Source organism: Aphelocoma coerulescens, assembly GCF_041296385.1.
Source record: "Aphelocoma coerulescens isolate FSJ_1873_10779 chromosome Z unlocalized genomic scaffold, UR_Acoe_1.0 ChrZ, whole genome shotgun sequence".
In the NCBI taxonomy this organism is placed as follows: domain Eukaryota; kingdom Metazoa; phylum Chordata; class Aves; order Passeriformes; family Corvidae; genus Aphelocoma; species Aphelocoma coerulescens.
The window spans coordinates 58,255,280-58,273,985 of NW_027184085.1; the positions used below are offsets into that span (position 1 = coordinate 58,255,280).

General features: G+C 37.0%; 1 protein-coding gene across 2 annotated transcripts in view; it reads right to left on the bottom strand.

Annotated features, from left to right (window-relative positions):
- Nucleotides 1-18,706, bottom strand: part of PRR16 (proline rich 16) — a 142,524-nt gene that overhangs the window by 49,110 nt on the left and 74,708 nt on the right. The window lies entirely within an intron of this gene.

Below are 18,706 nucleotides of genomic sequence, written 5' to 3' on the forward strand. Positions count from 1 at the left end.
AATAATGCCTTTACTTGGTAGAGAAAGTTTTTCATAAGACAATTAAAAGCCCTTCCTGAAAACTGCATTTAACTCAGTACCCAGCTGAACATTAGTTATAAGCTACACATAACTACAACAGATACTACGGGAAGTAGCACTAGCACACATTTACAAACTGATCTCTGTCCTTTACAGCCTCGCAGGATGTACATAAAGTAATCAGTAGATGAAATGTTGCTCAACTAACTTTGGTGCATGAATAAAAAACCTGTGCTACTGCTTGGAGCCCTTATGGGAGACCCGTGATGTCGTGGAGGGGACACCCCAGTACATCTGAAATTAAACTAGATGTTGCCATTGTGCCACAGAAACTTTAATTTCTACTTCTTGCTTTCAATAATTTGGTGCTGATACTACTGATTTCAAACTAAGACTATTTTTAGGCATATGAGCCATATATTAACTGCAAAAAAAGTGAGTCACTATCGAAGGCAGTGACTATTTAGTCAAACCAGTCACTCACTTATGTGTCCAGTAGTAAAAGACAAATAATAAAAGCAAAACTACTATAAAATGAAAAAGCACTCCAGCTTTCACTGCTCATACAGTAAGCTGAGTTGCATAATACAAAATTCATAAAAATTCATATGCAGCAATTCACTTTAATGCTTTCCTTCTCCTAAAACCAGCAAACATGCAAATAAGCATCATTCAGAGGGCTTTCAAGAATCTCTGAAAAAACTTTACTTTTTCTCCAAAAGGCCAAAAAACTGACTCATTTATTCAGTGTTCAAAGCCCAGCATCATATTGCATTTAAATTTCTATTTTGATTTTTCTCCAAAAAAAGAAGAAAAAACCATTCTCCTAAAAGACAAACATCAAATCCCCCAAATAATAAGGATTTAAAATACTATTCTAGAAGTTGAAATGTACAGTTGAACTGCGGTAACTGTCAGATCCCACACATCCCCTCCAGGGTACAGCATATAAGAACTCTTGAAAATTTCAGAGTAAGGGTAGGCAAACCCCATCTGTACCAAAATTCATTGCAAGAATGACAGTTTACAGGTGAAAGAACTCTCGTTTTCACCTTTCATTACATAAGCAAACTAAGGCAGAGCGAACTTCTCAGAAGGAAATAGAAACAAGAAAAAGACAGTCAAGTTCTGGACAGTAAGCCTGAAATTTAAGCCCTCTGCAAGCTTAGTATGGATTTGTGTATATATTAGGGTCTGCCTGTATGTATCTAAATACTACTGCATCCTATCATCTTTTATTATACTGTAACAGTTATAGAATGGATTGATGCAGCATAAACCAAAGAAATTCCTTGGCAGGCAAAGAAATAGAATAATTATGCATTGAAGAGCAAAAATTTTCTCAGGAGTAACAGGAAAGTCTGTTATGAACTGCCCTTCAAGTTAATGACTACAGAGTTTATCTCATGCCTTCTGGGCAAATGTGTAGTAGACATCAAAATTTTTTTTGTCACTTTTGCATTTGTAAAACATAAATCCAGCGTGAAATGGCTCTGACACGACAACACAGTTTATCTGTCCAGATTCATTTCCACCACAAGTTGTGATTCTGTGTAGTGTTCTTTTCTTTTGCTTTTTCGTCCCAGAAGGTAAAATTCAAATAAGATGAAAAAGCAACATGAGAACCCGTGACTAACCCAGTGAAACTGTTGTAGTTAAAAAGAAGAAAAGCATGTTGAGAAAAAAAACAGCCCCTGTTTCACAATGCATCTTCTGTATGAGAGAGAATATTAATTTAAAAAAAAAAAAAAAAAGAAAACTGCTCTAGTTGTGCAGCAATGTGTCCATTTTTTCAGTTCTGGAATAAAACAGGACTTGATTCACATATACAAAGATTGGGGATACATAATTTTATAGCCTGAGGAGCTCCTTAGCCATTAACTGGATTTGAGCTCTGCAGAGATGCCTACTTCTACCCTGCTAGCAATATCCTGAGGCTTCAAGCGCTGTAGAATCCAGTGTGACACCCCTGAATAAACCAGGACATCAGTTTATTCTTATCCCCTGTCTGGGTTGGTACTGGAAACAATATTAGGTGCCCAGTGGGGATAGAGCTGTATTTCTCTACCAAAATCCAAGATTACACCCTTATCAACATGCATTTGGACTCAGAAATTCTGTGCTGCAACTAATAGTATGGAGAATTTATCAGTACTATCAAGTTCAGGCAAAAAGGACAAAAATACTATTCAATCTCAATTAAAACCCAGGAAAAAAAACCAGAAAACCCCAAAAAACCCACAGAAGTTGCAAACAATTTGCAATGCAAAGATATCTTACAGTTAACCCGATCCTCAATGTTACCAAACTCTTATATAAAATTGCTCAAAAATACAGAGCTAGCATAAAGTACTGCTTTTCCACTGAGGCCAAACTGCAGTGCCTGTTTAAAGGAACTTCAGAATCTAGTCCAAGAAAAAGTCTTGCAATTATCAAAAGCAGCCTATGCTGACCTAATATTTCCATTGTTTGAGCTGTACTTGTAAGTTTTGTCTAGTTTTTACCTCCTCTGTTGAAGGCCTTTTGTGGGCAAATGTCCCAACTTGATTATACCAATAATGAAAACTCCATATTTCTCACTGGATGCCAGGATCTCATTCCAAGAATCTAACTTTGTAATCATAAGACTAAAATATGACATAGAAATTAACATGTACGTGTACTTCTTACTTGTATCCCTAAACTTCTCTGAAAAGCATCTCTACAATTAATCACACTTTCTTTCACTCTTTCTTTGTGTGATTGTCTTATACACATCCTAAAGTACATCTATGGAGAGTTCTGCTGTCTCCTTACAATAAATGTTTCACCAGGTTTGTTTTTCTTCCTCTTTAAAGCCAAGAAGGTACCAATGTTTAGTGAATATATAATCCCTTGGCTGCCCTCAATCCACCACAGATAATTCTTGAGCTTTTTTTGCAACCCTTAAATAAAGAAGCAAATTGCTTTTCAGGAAGGAAATTATCATCCACTTAAAGGCACTTGCACAGTTTTTTATGTTTTTCAAAGTTTCACACGAATTTATAAATTATATATATATGGGTTTTTTTTAAATTACTTGCTTCTCTACAGGCTAGTAGCTCTCAAAAAAGCTGCATGAACAGAATGGAACTGTTACAGTGTGGATACTGCAACACGCGTATTTTGCCAAGGAACCGAGGCAATCCCGGGACCCGAGGGTCCTTGCCCGCGCAGGGAACACAAAACAACCAATGGGGAACGAGGCTGACCAGGGGCAGGGAAACCCCGTGTCTCCCCCCAGGGCCCCTCTCCCAGGACCACATGGCAGGGGGGAAATGACCCCGACATGGAACTTAGGTGATATTACTTCTGAGGTGGAGTAGGTACAATTCATATACTGCTCTTTAGTACTACACCATAGCAGTGTGCAGCTATGAAATTTAACAGTTTGCTGGATAGTTATGGCTAGATGCTGAATTTGATTTTAAATCAACCAAAATCAAATCATGTCGTGAGACTAGTTCTTACTTTGAACTAAAGAAATTAGTGGTGAAATGAACAAAATTAGGTGAAAAAATAAATGGAATGTCACAATTTCTTTATTTCTAAAGCAATTCCAAAAACTTGGAAAGTTTGACATAGACAAATACTGCACTTTATGTGCAAAAATTAACTACCTGATGAGCCACGGGAATAAATATGTAATTAAGAATAAAAGAGCAATCAGCTCTACCATAAAGAGGCTGCTCTTGCCTCTAAGTAAAGAACTGGGAAATATGCTATATCAGTAGCTCTAATATCTCATAATTGCATCTCTAATCCTACAAGAAATTGTTCACTAGTTATAATTAGTATTGGAATCTTCTAGACAAGTTGTCAAACTATTTACATTCACCTCACTTTAGCTTATTATTTCCTGTACAGTTATTAGTCCTTTGTTGCCAAAAATGAGTGTTCAGTATATACAGGGAACATGAGATTAGCTCAGCTGGTCAGATCATGCTGTTAATAATGCCACGGTTTGATCCCTGCATGAGCCATCCACTTAAGAGTTGGCTTTGACGATCCTTGTGGGTCCCTTCCAATGCAGAATATTCTGTGATTAGTTCTGTCATATCTAAGGACACAAATGAAGCTTCTTCCTTACCAAGTGCCTGTAAATCCCGAATTACCCCAGAGCTAAAACCAAATGAAACAGAGGTCCCTGTTCACAGTGAGAGAGACAACATCTCCCTTTACAGTTTAAGCTGCAAAACAGAATAAGAAACTTTTCTCAGGTGCTTATATTCCAGCTTCAGTCAATCCATGGCTGTATCTTTTGTATTTTGCCACAGAAAACTTCTCTACAGTGCCACCTGTCCCCTTCCCTGTCCCCAATCCCCAGAGAATACAGCTTCCAAGTCAAGAAGAAACAGAACCAAAATTAGACTAGAAACAAGTCTGTAAAGTTGTGTAAGCTAAAAAATTGCCAAAAGAAAGCAAAAGAAAAGCTATAGTAGGAGAGACAAGTGGTCTACTTAGTACAGTATTGTGAAAAATTACAAAAAGCAGGTGCTCAGGCAAGAACACAAGAAAAGTCACACAGAAATATTTGTGTAGAACCTCATCCCACTCTCAAACAATTTCTAACTCAGTAACTTTTTGGCAGACTTTGTATTAAGCAGATCTTGACATACTTATATACCGTGAACATGACTGTATCTGCTTGAACCTGCATAAGCTTTTGGCATCTGCAATATCCTGCAGTTTTCCACCTTCGTTACAGGGATTTTTCACCTACACCTCTTTCTGCTTGAGATGAAAAACAGATGCTTTTATAGAAAAAGTGCTAAATGAACTTGCATTATACTCAAACTGCAGCTGCTTTGTGAAAACTGCAGCTATGGAAGCCTTGCAATTGGGTTGTGGGTAGGTTTTTCTGTTTGTTTTTACAATGTACCCATCAGTATCTTCATAAATAAAGGTGTATTAATAAATAAAATTGCTTGTGCTAAAATACTGTAACAAAGCACTGGAGTTTAATTCAATATTTGAGTAAATACGAACTTCCCTGCAGATTAGTTCAGCTTGCTCTTAGAGTAGTATCTCAGCAGCTCAGTCACTCACCCTGCAGCAGCAGCAAAGGGCAAGGCTGGTGCCAAGCCTGTCAATGTTAGGGCATCTAAGAGATCAACTCCATCCTAAGCAAAGTTACACACATGAAGATGTTGCTGCCACCACAAAGTTTTGGCTAAAGAATACATTAGGAACTTCAACAAACTAGTATTATGCTTGAAACTAACACAGAGTCCCAGAATGGCCCAGGTTGGACAGGGTCTCAAAGATCATCTAATTCCAACCCCCATGCCATGAGCAGAAATGCCTTCCACTAGATCTGTCTGCTGAAAGCCACATCCAACCTGGCCTTGAACACTTCCAGGAAGTAGACACCCCCAGCTTCCCTGGGCAGCCTGTTACAGTGCCTCACCACCCTCACAGTAATGAATTTCTTCCTGAGATCTAATCTAAACCTACGCTCTTTCAGTTTGAAGACATTCCTCTTGTTCTGTCACTACATGCCTTTGCAAAAAGTCTCTCTCCATCTCTCTTCAGGTACTGGAAGGCTGCAATGAAGTCACCCCTGAGCATTCTCTTCTCGAGGCTGAACAATTCCAATTCTCTCAACCTTTGCTCACAGGAGAGGTGCTCTGTCCCTCTGATCATCTCAGTGGCCTTCCTCTAGACTTGCTCCAGCAGGTCAACATCCCTTCTGTGCTGGGAACCCCAGAGCTGGTATGCAGTACATTCCATCTTAGTCTCTGTACATAAATGAAATTAAAAATGCCTAATTTTCAATGACAGACATTACTCAACTGTTGCCTTACATTTTGAAGCAGACTGAGCACCAAGTTAGGCTGGAAATAAACATGTAAATGAAAATTTAAGACTGTGTTGGGCTCTTGAGAATCTAACAAGGCCATGAAAGCTCAGCATCATCATTCTCAATTAGCAGTTCAGGGAAAGCAAACTGGGAAGCCCACATTCAAAATCTTTTTTTAAAAAAGACTTTTTCTTCCATGAAGGGATTAAAAAAAAAAAAAAAGAAATTACAGCAAGCTGCTCCCCATGTTCCCCTTTAAGAACTCAACATAGCCATGGCAATTCCCCTGTGAACCCTTTTGGATGAAGTCTGATAGGGATGCTGTTTGGAAGATCAGAGAGACACATGAAGGCAGATATGTAGCACGTATTCATAGCATGATGATGTATAGTACAATTACAGTTCTTGTCACACACAGAAGAATCCTGATAAAATTATGATAAACTAACAGAAGCCCTGAGAAAATAAAGTAACAAACAAGTAAAAAAATCCTTCTGAGAAAAACAAGTTCAAATAATATTAGTAACAAAAAATAACTGTTCTAAAATATTCATTGAAACAAGTCAGCATTCCTTATTAATGGCAACAGAATTTTACACTTGCAGTGAGATACTGGAAATGAGTGATGTGAAATACATCATCTCATATTTGGCAATGTAGGAAAATAAATTATTTCACTAAAAAGAAAGGAGATTAAATCTGATTTGTCATATCTAAAGACACAGAATGATGACACACATCTTAACTCAGGCAAAATGAAATGATTTCACACGTAGCTTGTTACCCAGGCTGAAAGACGAACTGCAACTCAGGCTCAACGCTGCGCAAGTACAGCAAATCAGTCCGTGGACTTGAAATAGCAAGTACAATGCATGCCACTATGGGCAGCAGTGTTAACCAGCTAACCAATTTAACGCAGTGCTACCCTGGAACCCATTTCAAAAACAGATTCCGAGAGCAGCAAGTGAATCTGGTACAGCTTGTCCTGAACACTGAAAAAATTCTCACCACTAGAAAAAAAAGGGGCTTTTAAGTATTAAAGAAATTACTGAAGACTGCATAATAAAATACAAGGAAAATTTGATTTCACAACTCAGAAAGAAAACTGGAACTTAATGGAAAATCAGCAATTTTTCCTTTACTATTAGACTGATGTCAATTATATTCCTTTCTTTTTCCTAATCTTCAAATTTAGGTTTGACACTGTAGATGCAGCCTGTACGACTATTAAGAAGAATATCCAAGTTCTTCATTATTTGAATTTTGTACAGTTTTGCCTAAATCTGAGAAATTATAAATTTTGGAAGCAAAGACTGCAGACTATTTTATCTTCATGCTATTAATAAGAAAAAAAAAGGATGAAGCTGGGCATGTCAAATATGCATTTGATAAGTAATTCTGCATACAATTCTTTTAAATCCATTGGCACAAAAGAAGGAAATTTAAAAGACAAATTGCTAATCAGAGTTCAGTGCTTAAATACACATATAAATAACAGTAAAATTTCTTCCCTGTAGAAAACTCTGGAGAATCAATATAAAATCCTTGTTTACATGTTTCAGTAATATTCCCTCCAGCTTACTTCTGCTTTTCTTTCTCAGAACATGCAACAAAATTGAAAATGGCTGCATGCCGACAAAAACCAAGGAATGCTTAATCTACGCATTCTCATTATTTCTACTGTTTTCTGAGTAAATGTTGTAAACCAGCTGTAAATGCAATACCATAAAATCTCAGAGATTTTAGTCCCTACATAACAATCTTTGATATAAACACTCATTCATGATGACTACAAATACAGTGATTTGCCTAATTAGAAACCATATTAATTTAAATGAATGCTAAATAATTGTCCAAGCTCTTAACTATTAAGGTGAACAGAATGTAGAAGTTCCTAAAAGTATGTACATCCCCAAATAATTAATGCTTACCATGGAGACTGCGGAGATCAGAAGTTCCTTTGTAGGATTAGAAAAAATCACATATTTGCATAAATACTTTCCTAGGTACAGTTTTCAAATACATTACTAACAGGTATAGTAAGAAAAAAAAAAAGCCCTTGTAATATTATAGCTCTGAAAAATAATTTTAAATATTTAGCATACCCAAAAGAATTTGCTGAGAAACTGATAAACAATTCTATTGCAATTCTTTTGTTAACTGTAGTCTTAAGCACTGGGTGTATTTCTCTGATTTTAAATAAACTGTCTCACTACGCAGACTATTAATCAGCATCCTTCCTTTTCCTCTGACCCTGTAAAAGAGACTCCAGAAAAAAATGTCTGACATCCTTTTGTACTAAAACTAAAACGACATTCTCCAAGAACAGCCAATATATCCTTTTTGAGACCGTATGTTAGGCTTTTGGATTTTTTGATTTAAAGGATTTTATTAGTAAAATACTAATATCTAGATGGCCTCTGTATTTTAGTATTTCAGCTGTAATTTAGGTTAGAGCTCCAAAGTCACATTTAAGCCCAAATGAAATGTGCAACAAACTTATATTAATCTGGGAACACTAATTCCTGTTGGACACTTATTAAAATACAGTTTCAACATAGCTGAACAGAACTACAGGATTTAACTTAGTAGACACTTTTAACCAGTCATTTTGGCTTCAAAACATGACCCTAAATTGCATTTCATTAAGTTTTATTTTAGTTTAAATATTGAGAAAATACCATATTTAAAGCAAACTTTAGATGAAGTGACAGCATTCTCTGCTTTTTACATTCAAAAAATTGAAAGCCTGCAATAGGCTTTTTTTTTTCAGACATACCTACAATACTCTTTCTGCTGATAAGTCCTGTCTTTGAAAGAGGTTCTGTTTATGCAATAGGTTGAACTATCTGCCTGGATAAAAATAATGTTATAGATAATGATGATTATTATTAGAAAGTTTGCAGTTTTTTCAGCTGGGAGGTCTTAAATGCACAAACTCCCATCATCCCCTTGCCCTCCTGGTGAGCTGCACCTAACACCTGGAAGTAGGAGGACTATAGACGTTGTTCCAAGAATGAGAGAGCGCAGAATATTTTGCAATAGTGACCCTACTGAAGGCTCCTTGGAACTCAATTTGACCTTTTCCATCTCAATGTACTGGGCAGAATGCATCACAGGAGATAGCCCATGGTGAGCTTACACCACTAATAAATAAAAGTAATGAATCAGCAAACTCTGTTAAGAGAGAAAGTAATTGCTATGAACCATAAAGGTTTAAAATGCCTTTTAATTATCCGTAGCTCCAAGTTAAATGGCCTCTGCTCGCACTTCATCATAACATACTTAAAGAATTTAAATAAAATAATGTTTTATCTTAATATTTAAGAATACAATTTTTTCAGATTCCTTTCAGTAAAATGCTTCATGGGCACATGAGAAATATATACATAAATAGAGTTCTGTCTCATTTTTGGTTCTGTATATAAAACTTTTGTCTGTTTCTTAGACATCTAAATCTGAGCCCTTCAAGTGATTAGTGGACTAACGTACTTCAGACAGTGAATAAAAGCAAACTGTAGCTAAGTATTTTTAATAAATAATATAATTAAATGATTTAACAATAATTATATATTCATATTAACATAATAGGATCATTGTCAAGACAGCTGTTTAACAAAATTCAAAACAAACAGTGTAATGTTACATGTTTATATAATATAGATGTCACTTATTTTACAGTTAAAGCTGAATTTAATCAAAGTCACTTATTTTAGAGTTCAAAGAAAGCCGTCTATCTGCCTTCCAATCCAAAAAGAAATTAACAAATATCATAAATTAAGGATGCATGAGGAGCAAAGGTGAAGGAGCAGAGTTCACAGCTAATGATTGCAATGAGATACATCCTCCACCCACCTCAAAAAAAACCCCAAAAACAAAAACAAAAAAAACCAGGAAATCGCTAGCTCAGGTATTTCCAGCACTTTTGAAGAAGATAATTATTTCAATGTGCCAAAATACAATACTGTGGATGTTTTTTCAAGCAAAGACTATTAAATTTTTGTCCTTATAAGACCATTAGCTCATGTTTTTGGCAGAAGTAGCTGCTGCTCCAGTTCTGTTTCTGGTTGCAGATCAGCTAGCTAATAACACAAGAAAACAGAAAGTTTTCTTTCTTTTGCACAATCTGCAAAGCAGCTGGGCCTGTTATGCCTGTAATGCACTTACATTCCCAGCACTACTGAACTATTAAAAGAGAATTTGGCCATCCCAGAAGGTACATGGTGTTGTACTCAGCACCACAATACCGTGTTTTTACTGCTTGTGGTTCAGTCCCTCTTCTGTGTATTCAGTTCAGATGCTTCTGCATCTGGGACACAAGTTCCCCTTGGATGTAGCTAGTTTTGCTATTTTTAATGCAAAAGAGAGGCATGACTTACAGAAGTATTAATGAAAGGCTGAAGGTGAAATTCTGAAGAGGTCTGTTCTCCTCAGTCAATAATCGCCTTACAGAAGTAAACTGCAGTAATAAGATACGTTGTGGATTTCCAAACAGATTTGCAAGACACAGTGGGGTGAGCAGGGTGGGGAAGAACTGCCTGCCTCAGTCATGAAAGGTAACAAACTGCAGTCTAAATTCAGTATAACTGCCACAAATTTCCAACCAAAGATAAAGTCAAAACAAATCACTCCATTAAATGACTTGTTGATGCTTAGCCTTTGAAGCTTGGTTTTGCTTTTTGGCTTTCCTACAAAGCATTGGCAGCTGACTTAGCATCTTATTAAAAAAGATACGGAATATTTCTTTTAAATGTATATTTTACAATAATTATTTCTATAGTGATTTTGACAATATAAGGAAAATCTGATGCAAACCTCAAGAGAAGAGGAACAAAATAGCTTTCTATATTTGCTGGACCTTCCTTTCACAATGTCTTCTGGAGTTTACAAGACATGAATACTTTTTTTCCTTCCTCTCTGTTTCCCTCTCTCCCCCTCTCCCTCTCTCTCTCTCCCTCCCTTCTCTTTCCTCCCTCTCTCTTCTCCCCTCCGACCCCCCAATATATCAGACGTTCTGCTCAGGTAAATTACACAATGCCTCAAGTACTAAACCATTTCTTTGCCACCCACATTACTGATCCACTTTGAAGAGCCCTCACATCTAGTCCTTATAATCCTCAATCCCTTTCTTATAACTGTAGTACTTGTGGCAGCAGAAATGAAATATTTTGTACCCATTATTTTGAAGTGGTCCTTAGATGCAAAGATGTAAATAGTGGAATTTTTCCAGTGCAGCTGGCAGGATGCACAGAGAAGCACTAGAAAGACAGATCAAGTGCCCCCTTCTGCTGCTATCCTATGGAGGTCATCTCGGCTGGCTTTGATTCAAATTAAAATGCAGTTCAACCATTCAAAAGAACATGGTTGGTGAGAAGAGATGTTAAGCACAAGAGACCTCTGGTGTATGCATTTAAAGTTTACCATGAATGCCATCATATATATTATTTAAAATGTTTTCAGATAGCATTGAACAAATAATTGTGTAATTTTCTGGGCTGTTAGTGAAAATTATATAGGTAAGCTTTATAGTCATAACTCATATTTTAATACTGAGACCTAGAGCTGATATTTTCATTTCTGGGAAAGCAAATATAAGTTGCAAGTGTAGACACTTGGGGTTCAGACCCATGAAATGGACCTGCATACCAAGGTAAAAAGCACATCTTTCTAACACAAGAAAGTGCTGCAAAACATGTGAAAAATATAATCTGTGTTTGTAAAATAAAGCAATCCTAATATGTCTACAGAAATATAACTATTGCAAATTATTTTAAAGTTTCAAATTAACATTATTAAAAATACTATGGACTTGCGCTTAATTTTTTAAAGGCATAAGAAATGTTTTGACTAGGTTCAGTCAAAAGAACTGTATTTACTTAAGTTCTGTAAGTTCTGAGGCATCAGGCAGTTCAGTTTGAAAAGAGAGAACTCTTTATACACAGGTAGGTAGGTTGCATCTTCCTGGTAGGAATTAAAGACATTTCTTTTGGGCTAGATGTAACATACTGTAGATGATAATTAGGGGATATGGAAAATTTAACATTAAATTCAATCCTGTGAGTTCTGAGGGAAGTGGTAGATGAAATCGCTAAGCCCCTATCCATCATACTTGAAAAATCATGGCAGTCATGTGAAGCTCCTGATGACTGGAAAAAGGGAACTATAAGCCACATTTTTAAAGAGGCAGGTGGATGGTATGTATAGAACAGACATTCGTACCTCTATACCAGGAAAGATTATGAAGCAGATTCTCCTGGAAACCGTGCTAAGTTACATGGAACACAAAGAGGTGATTGGAAAGAGCCAGCATGGCTTTACGGAGGGGAAGTCATGCCTGGTGACCTTCTGTGACGGAGCTACAGCACTGGAGTATAAGAGCAGAGCAATTAACATTGCCCACCTGTACTTACGCAAAGCTTTGGACACTGTTTCACATGGTATCCTTCCCTCTAAATTGCAGAGACACAGATTTGATGGTTGGACCACTTGGAGGATCAACAATTGGCTGGACAGCTGTGTGGAAGGAGTTGTGGTAAACAGCTCCTGGTCCACATGGTGACCAGTGGTGTCCCTCGGGGTCGGTACTGGGGCCGATACAGTTCAACACCTTTGTCAGTGACAGGGACAGTGGCATCAAGAGCTCCCTCAGCAAGCTCCCTGATGATGCCAGGCTGTGTGGGGCAGGTGCCATGCTGGAGGGAAGGGATGTCAGCCAGACAGACCGTGGACAGGCTTGAAAAGTGGGACTGTGTGAACATCAAGAAGCTCAACAAAGTACAAGTGCAAGGTCCTACACCTGGGTGATGGCAATCCCAGACAGGGTGGGCGGAGAAGTGATTGAGAGCAGCCCTGTGGGGAAAGGCTTGGGGGTGATGGTTGATGGAAAACTCAACATGGGCCAGCAGTGTGTGCTCACAGCCCAGAAAGCCAAACATGTCCTGGGCTGCACCCAAAGCAGCGTGGGCAGCAGGGCGAGGGAGGGAATTCTGCCCCTCTGCTCTGCTCTGCTCTGCTCTGGTGAGACCCCACCTGCTGTGTCCAGTTCTGGTGTCCCCAACATAAGGAGGACATGGAACTGTTGGAGAAAGTCCAGAGAACAGACATGAAGTCAATGAAGGGACTGAAGCACATCCCCTACGAAGCCCGGCTGAGAGAGTTGGGGCTGTTCAGCCTGGAGAAGGGAAGGTTGCATGGAGACCTCATGGCAACCTTGCAGTACCGCAGGGGCCTGCAGGGAAGCTGGAGAGGGACTCTTGACCAAGAACTGTAGTGACAGGATAAGGAGTAGTGGGTACAGATGGAAAGAGAGCAGGTTTAACTTAGATGTTAGGAAGAAATTCTTCACTGTGAAGGTACTGAAGCCTGGAACACATTGCCGTCCCGGGAAATTGTGGAATGCCTCATCTGTGGTCATGTTCAAGGCCAGGTTTGATGTGGCTTTGAGCAACCTTGTCTAGTGGGAGATGTCCCTGCCATGACAGGGGAGTTGGAACTAGATGATCTTTAAGGTCTCTTCCAACCAAACTATTCTCTGATTCTATAAATAAGATTTATATTCTAGAGATATAATTCTGTACATCTAAATTACTACCAGCTAATACTTTATTGGTACAACATTTAGTACTACATACTAAATACTGCTATTTAATATCTGTGGACTGTGACTGTGACACACACCAACTACCTTCTTAACCAAAAGCACAAAGGAAAATGTCAGGAGATAAAAACCTCAGCCCTAATTTATAAGCAAGGATCATAGTTATTTGGACTATTCCTAACATCTATTCAGTTAAAACAAAAGCAGCTCTGCAAAATACCACCAAATTTGTTAAGTGTTCAGATTTTCATCACCTGTCTCTTTTATATGCATTTTTATGCAAGTGCTGTTGTATGCATATATGCACTATTATATTCTATTTTACACCTGCTATCAAATATTTGTAATATATCCAGGTAACCTGGTGACCACTGCACTTTGTTTTTTTCTTTCCTCTGAGTTAGTAAAATCCAAGGGCTGAATTACATTGTTAGCCTAACAGTCACAATAGTGGCCTTTTTGCACTGATAAAACCACTACCAAAAAAAATGGGTCCACTGATGGACCTCCTCATCCCCATGCTTACAGCAGGTAGTTTTTTTGCTCTTGATACCTTCTAAAGTATTTTTAAGATCAAATATTTTGTCCTCACCCAGGTAAAGAAGTGTAAAAAACAACATGATGATACTGCAAAACCAAAGCCATTAAGTCCTTGGAACATGGTCCCATGCATTCAGAGGTACTGCAGAAGTAGAAATAATACATTTTTTTAAACAGAAGAATATAATCACAATTGCTTTGAATGTAGTTGTAACCTATTCACATACTCCACAGGTTATCTTAAAGGAGATCACAGAAAATAGGAGTCTGCCCAATTTCCAGCTTGGCTACTGATGTAACTGCTGTGTTAACTCAGGAAATGAGCTCTTATCTTTATGTGGCACCGTTTTTCTCTTTACTATTTATTTCTCATCCATTTACATTCTATGTTCTGGAACAAGGGTTACATTTCTCATATGCAACCCTCCTTGCAAAACGTGTGCTACTTTTTATGATTATTCTGCTTCAGTACTGCAGAGCGGAATCTTTTTGGCTAATCTTGTTGGCTAATAGGTTCTCTCTACAGTAGGATAAATAAAACACTTACTTTCAAGTACCAATGTAGATGTTCTAAAATTCAAACACTCTTTTCATGGACATGGACACTGGAACATTCATTTAAAAAAAAAAAAAAAGACAACAGCCAACAACAAAACAGAACACTCAAAATTCCCTATTAGCAACATATTGGGGAGTTATTCTTTAGATTACATCTGTTGTAAGATATTGCAGAAATTACATGTTCTCAAGAGCCAGGTGTAACAGGTTATATAAGACTAAGTCTCCATGGCAATTCTGAACATGTCAAACCATTCATGACCACTAAGGGATGCTCTCACAGACACTGATGAGTACAGCCAGCACTACGTGGGTCTTAGACCTTGCTCGCATTCAAACATTACTCATATGTGACTAAGAAGTGATTGAAACCACTTGACTGAGAACCCAAACTTCAAGAAGAAAGAAGGTTTTTGTTTGTTTTGGTTTTTTTTTTTAAGAAATCCAAAATAGATATACACGTTAATTGAAAGATTAAATATTCCCCTGCGTAAGAGTTGTAGTTCACACAGGAATAGAGTTTATAAAACCTCTTACAGAAGATGGATATGGATAAGGGTGAGAAGAAGTTACATGAAGTGACAGCAAACCAGCAGAGGAACCAGTCTTAGCAGTTGAGCCATATCATCTTTGGTGCTGAAAGACAAAGTTTTTTGATCAATTTTGAGAAAAATTTTAGGCTTCAGCTTTCACAGGATTACCCATGTCAAAATCACCATACTTTGAGGGAAGAAGACAGCAAAGTATCAGGCTGCAGAAGTCTCCATCCCCACACTTTTTATATTTTCTATTGATCTCCCAGGTTTCTTCTGTTTCATTAGTGTTTAGTTTGGTTGTTCCAGTTTCCATTCTGTACAAGTCAGTAATACAGCAGGTTAATGAAGGGATACACAGCTGGTGTCAAATTCAGTCAGACTTTCTGAAGGTACTATTTCTCTATACACACCTTGCTTTCCATTTACAGAGTCACCTAAATTACACACTAGGAATTCTCTAGCCCTGCTTGTTTCTAGATCTCAGCAATCTGTGATATGATATGGATATTCTGGTATCCAGAACTGTTAAGAAACTAAGAATAATGAAAACAAAAAATATCTATTGATATAAAACTGCCCACAAACTCTCCATCAACTAAGCTTTTCTTTACATGTTAACCAACACAATCTCATCCATCTAAGCATGCACAGCTCTTCTCAGATATCATCATTCAGTTTCTGGTTCTGCATTTCAAGATGTGGTGAGACCCATATGTTCACTGGTTACAGAGCACACAGATGATGCAGTTCTAATTTAATTAGCTGGGTTTAATGCATTACAGAAAACACGACTTTTTCCAACAGAGGACTATCAGAATTTGTATTGAGCATTTTTTCCAGTGAACAAAAATAAACACCAGTATGGTGTCTCAGTGACTAGCAGAAACAATTATATGCTACACAAATACGCATTCATTTCAAAGCAGAAAAGTTTTTATTTAAAAACCCCATATGTTGAATCCATATACACAAACAGTCACAGCAGAAAGGTAATGAAGCAAATTAAGCATTAAAATTGCTCAGCTTATTCATGAGATTGCATTGTCAGGGCTGCCTTATGCACAGGTACATAAAGAATTCAAAACTTCCAGCACCTCTGAGATACAAAAATATAAATCCCAGAACCAGAAAAATGTAATGTACCACACACAGGTAGTCATGGTAGCATTAAATAAGCAAGAAGTATAAGACAGAGAATTTAGGTTTGGGGTTTTTTTTTTTTGTTTGTTTGTTTGCTTTTGTTTTGTTTTGTTTTGTTTTGTTTTGTTTTGTTTAAAAAATATGAAATAATAAAAGTGATTGTGGTATGTAGCAAAGATTTTACTTCTACTGAGGCAGAAAATATTCAGGACTTCCAGAAGCTTAGCAAGGACAAAACACCTTTATATTCAGATTATCTAGTTGCAGATGATAAGATTCCAATTAGAATAAATGGAGTTAATAGGCAGAACAGAGTCCTGACATCTAAAAGATTGAATCTTTAAAGCATTACAACTGTAGTATGATTTTTTTAAAAAAGTACACCCACATTTCAGGTAATGAAATAAAGCTTTAGTTATCTTCTTAATTAAATCAACCTATTTCTACTCACTGACATCAGATTCTGATTCTGCAGATGAAACTAGGTTTCTTTCTACCAGTAAGAATAATTTGAAAGGGTGGCACTGTTATCTCAAAAAAGAGAAAGAGAATAAAGAATGCATCATGATGATATAAAGGAAGCAATAAAAAGGGGAATCCATGGGCCAAGACATTGTACAGACACAGACCATGTTCATTCATGCTAACAGCTTTTACTGATGGAGTGAAAGAGAGAACTGCAGAGCATAAGAATCTGTATTTTTCTTCACTGGACTGTAGTAAAGATTGAATCCTAATTAGGAACAAATTCACTAATACAGTTCTTTACATTGCTATTAACAGCTAGACTTATCTTCAATCCTTCTCTGTAAGGGTAGAGTTTAATTAAGAGAATTCATGAACCTACAAATAAATAATTCCAGGCTGTGGAAATTAATCTTCCAAAGAATACATATTTAGGAGTCTGTAATTATTTGTGGTGTCCATAATAAACCAGGAGATTTTATTGAAAACTATACATTAGAGTTAAACTGAAAAAAACCCCTAAATCTAGACAATGAAATGCATCTCACTTTCTGATTAACATTTGCTTACAAGAAGAAGCAAGCAGTAACATCTCTGTAAGCCTGGCTGATGGCTGGAACAAAGCACTCTAGCTTCCAAACACACAAGATCTTTACTAAGTAAGAAAAAAAAAAGAAAAAAGGAAAAGGATTTTAGGTCTTATTTCCTTCCAACCTTCTGACCAGTTCAACTCTTATCATATATCTGCTTCCTTCTCTCAGTAAAATGAAAACTTTGAAAGAAAAACAAAATCAGATTGGCTCATCCAAATTCTTTACTAAAACCAGACATTCCAACTTCTCACTTTGTGCATTCTACCAAAAAAAAGGGTGAAAATTAATTCTTGTGATCTCCGATGTCAGGGGAGAAATAATTTCTTTTCATCATTGAAAATGAACACATAGCTGTCTTTAATCCATGAGCTATGAAAAGTTTTGATCAAAGAAGCAACATTCAATGAAAATAAAATTAAATTCTATTTTCTGTTGACTCACATTGCCTTCTCAAATATTTTGAAATCTATTATATGCAAATTATGCAGCTATTCATTACACTGCCCACTTCTATGACATTATTTTTAATCCTCCACCTTGTTTTGATTAAACACGTGATCAAAATTGAACACAGTTTTCACAATTTTAGTATCTGACATTTCAGACACCTATTTGCTTTTCAAATCTTTCATTGTTATCTTTTGCCAAACAACTTTCCTGCAGTCATGGGTTCAGTAAAAAATGTTTAACATTTGAGCCAAAGCAAAAGCAAAACCATGTTAGTTCAAAGCATAACTGACATTTACATTGGCCAACTTTTAAAGCAGCCATGGCTTTACTGAATAATAATCACGTTATTAATAGGCACTAATAAAAGAAAATTAATGCTTTTTCCATTAAGCTCCTGTTCTGGTCACTAGCACAAACTACTACATTCATATTCTTGAAATCTGAACAGGGGGATTTGCTAATTGCTATTGTTGCCAAGACATCAATATTCCAGATTGCTGCAGTAACTGCACTGACAATATTAAACCAGCCACTAAACCTTTCATATAAAATAGCACCATGCATGTGCAACATCCAAGTAGCAATTAAAATGTAAGAACCATTCAGATTCCTCAAACCTTAGCAATCATTAGCAGCACCCAACTCTAAAAAGAAAGAGAAACATGCTGTTCCAGGCTCCAAAGCCACACAAGTCTTAATCTCCAAAGTAGTGAGTGTATCACTAAATGACAGATCATATCTTTGCTGTTCCAAGAGACAGTAAGATAATAAGCAAGAATGCATCTTTTCATGGGAAAGAGTAACATACCTCCTTCTCTTGTATGTCTGATACCTAGAAACTCTGAAATTGAAGGGAGAAAACCCCCTACAGTGATTACAGCCATATGAAAATAACACTACTATACAAATCATCCAATTTTCAATATATCCATATACTCTCTTTCGCACTTTTGCAAGTACAATACTAACAAGATGATAGAAGGAA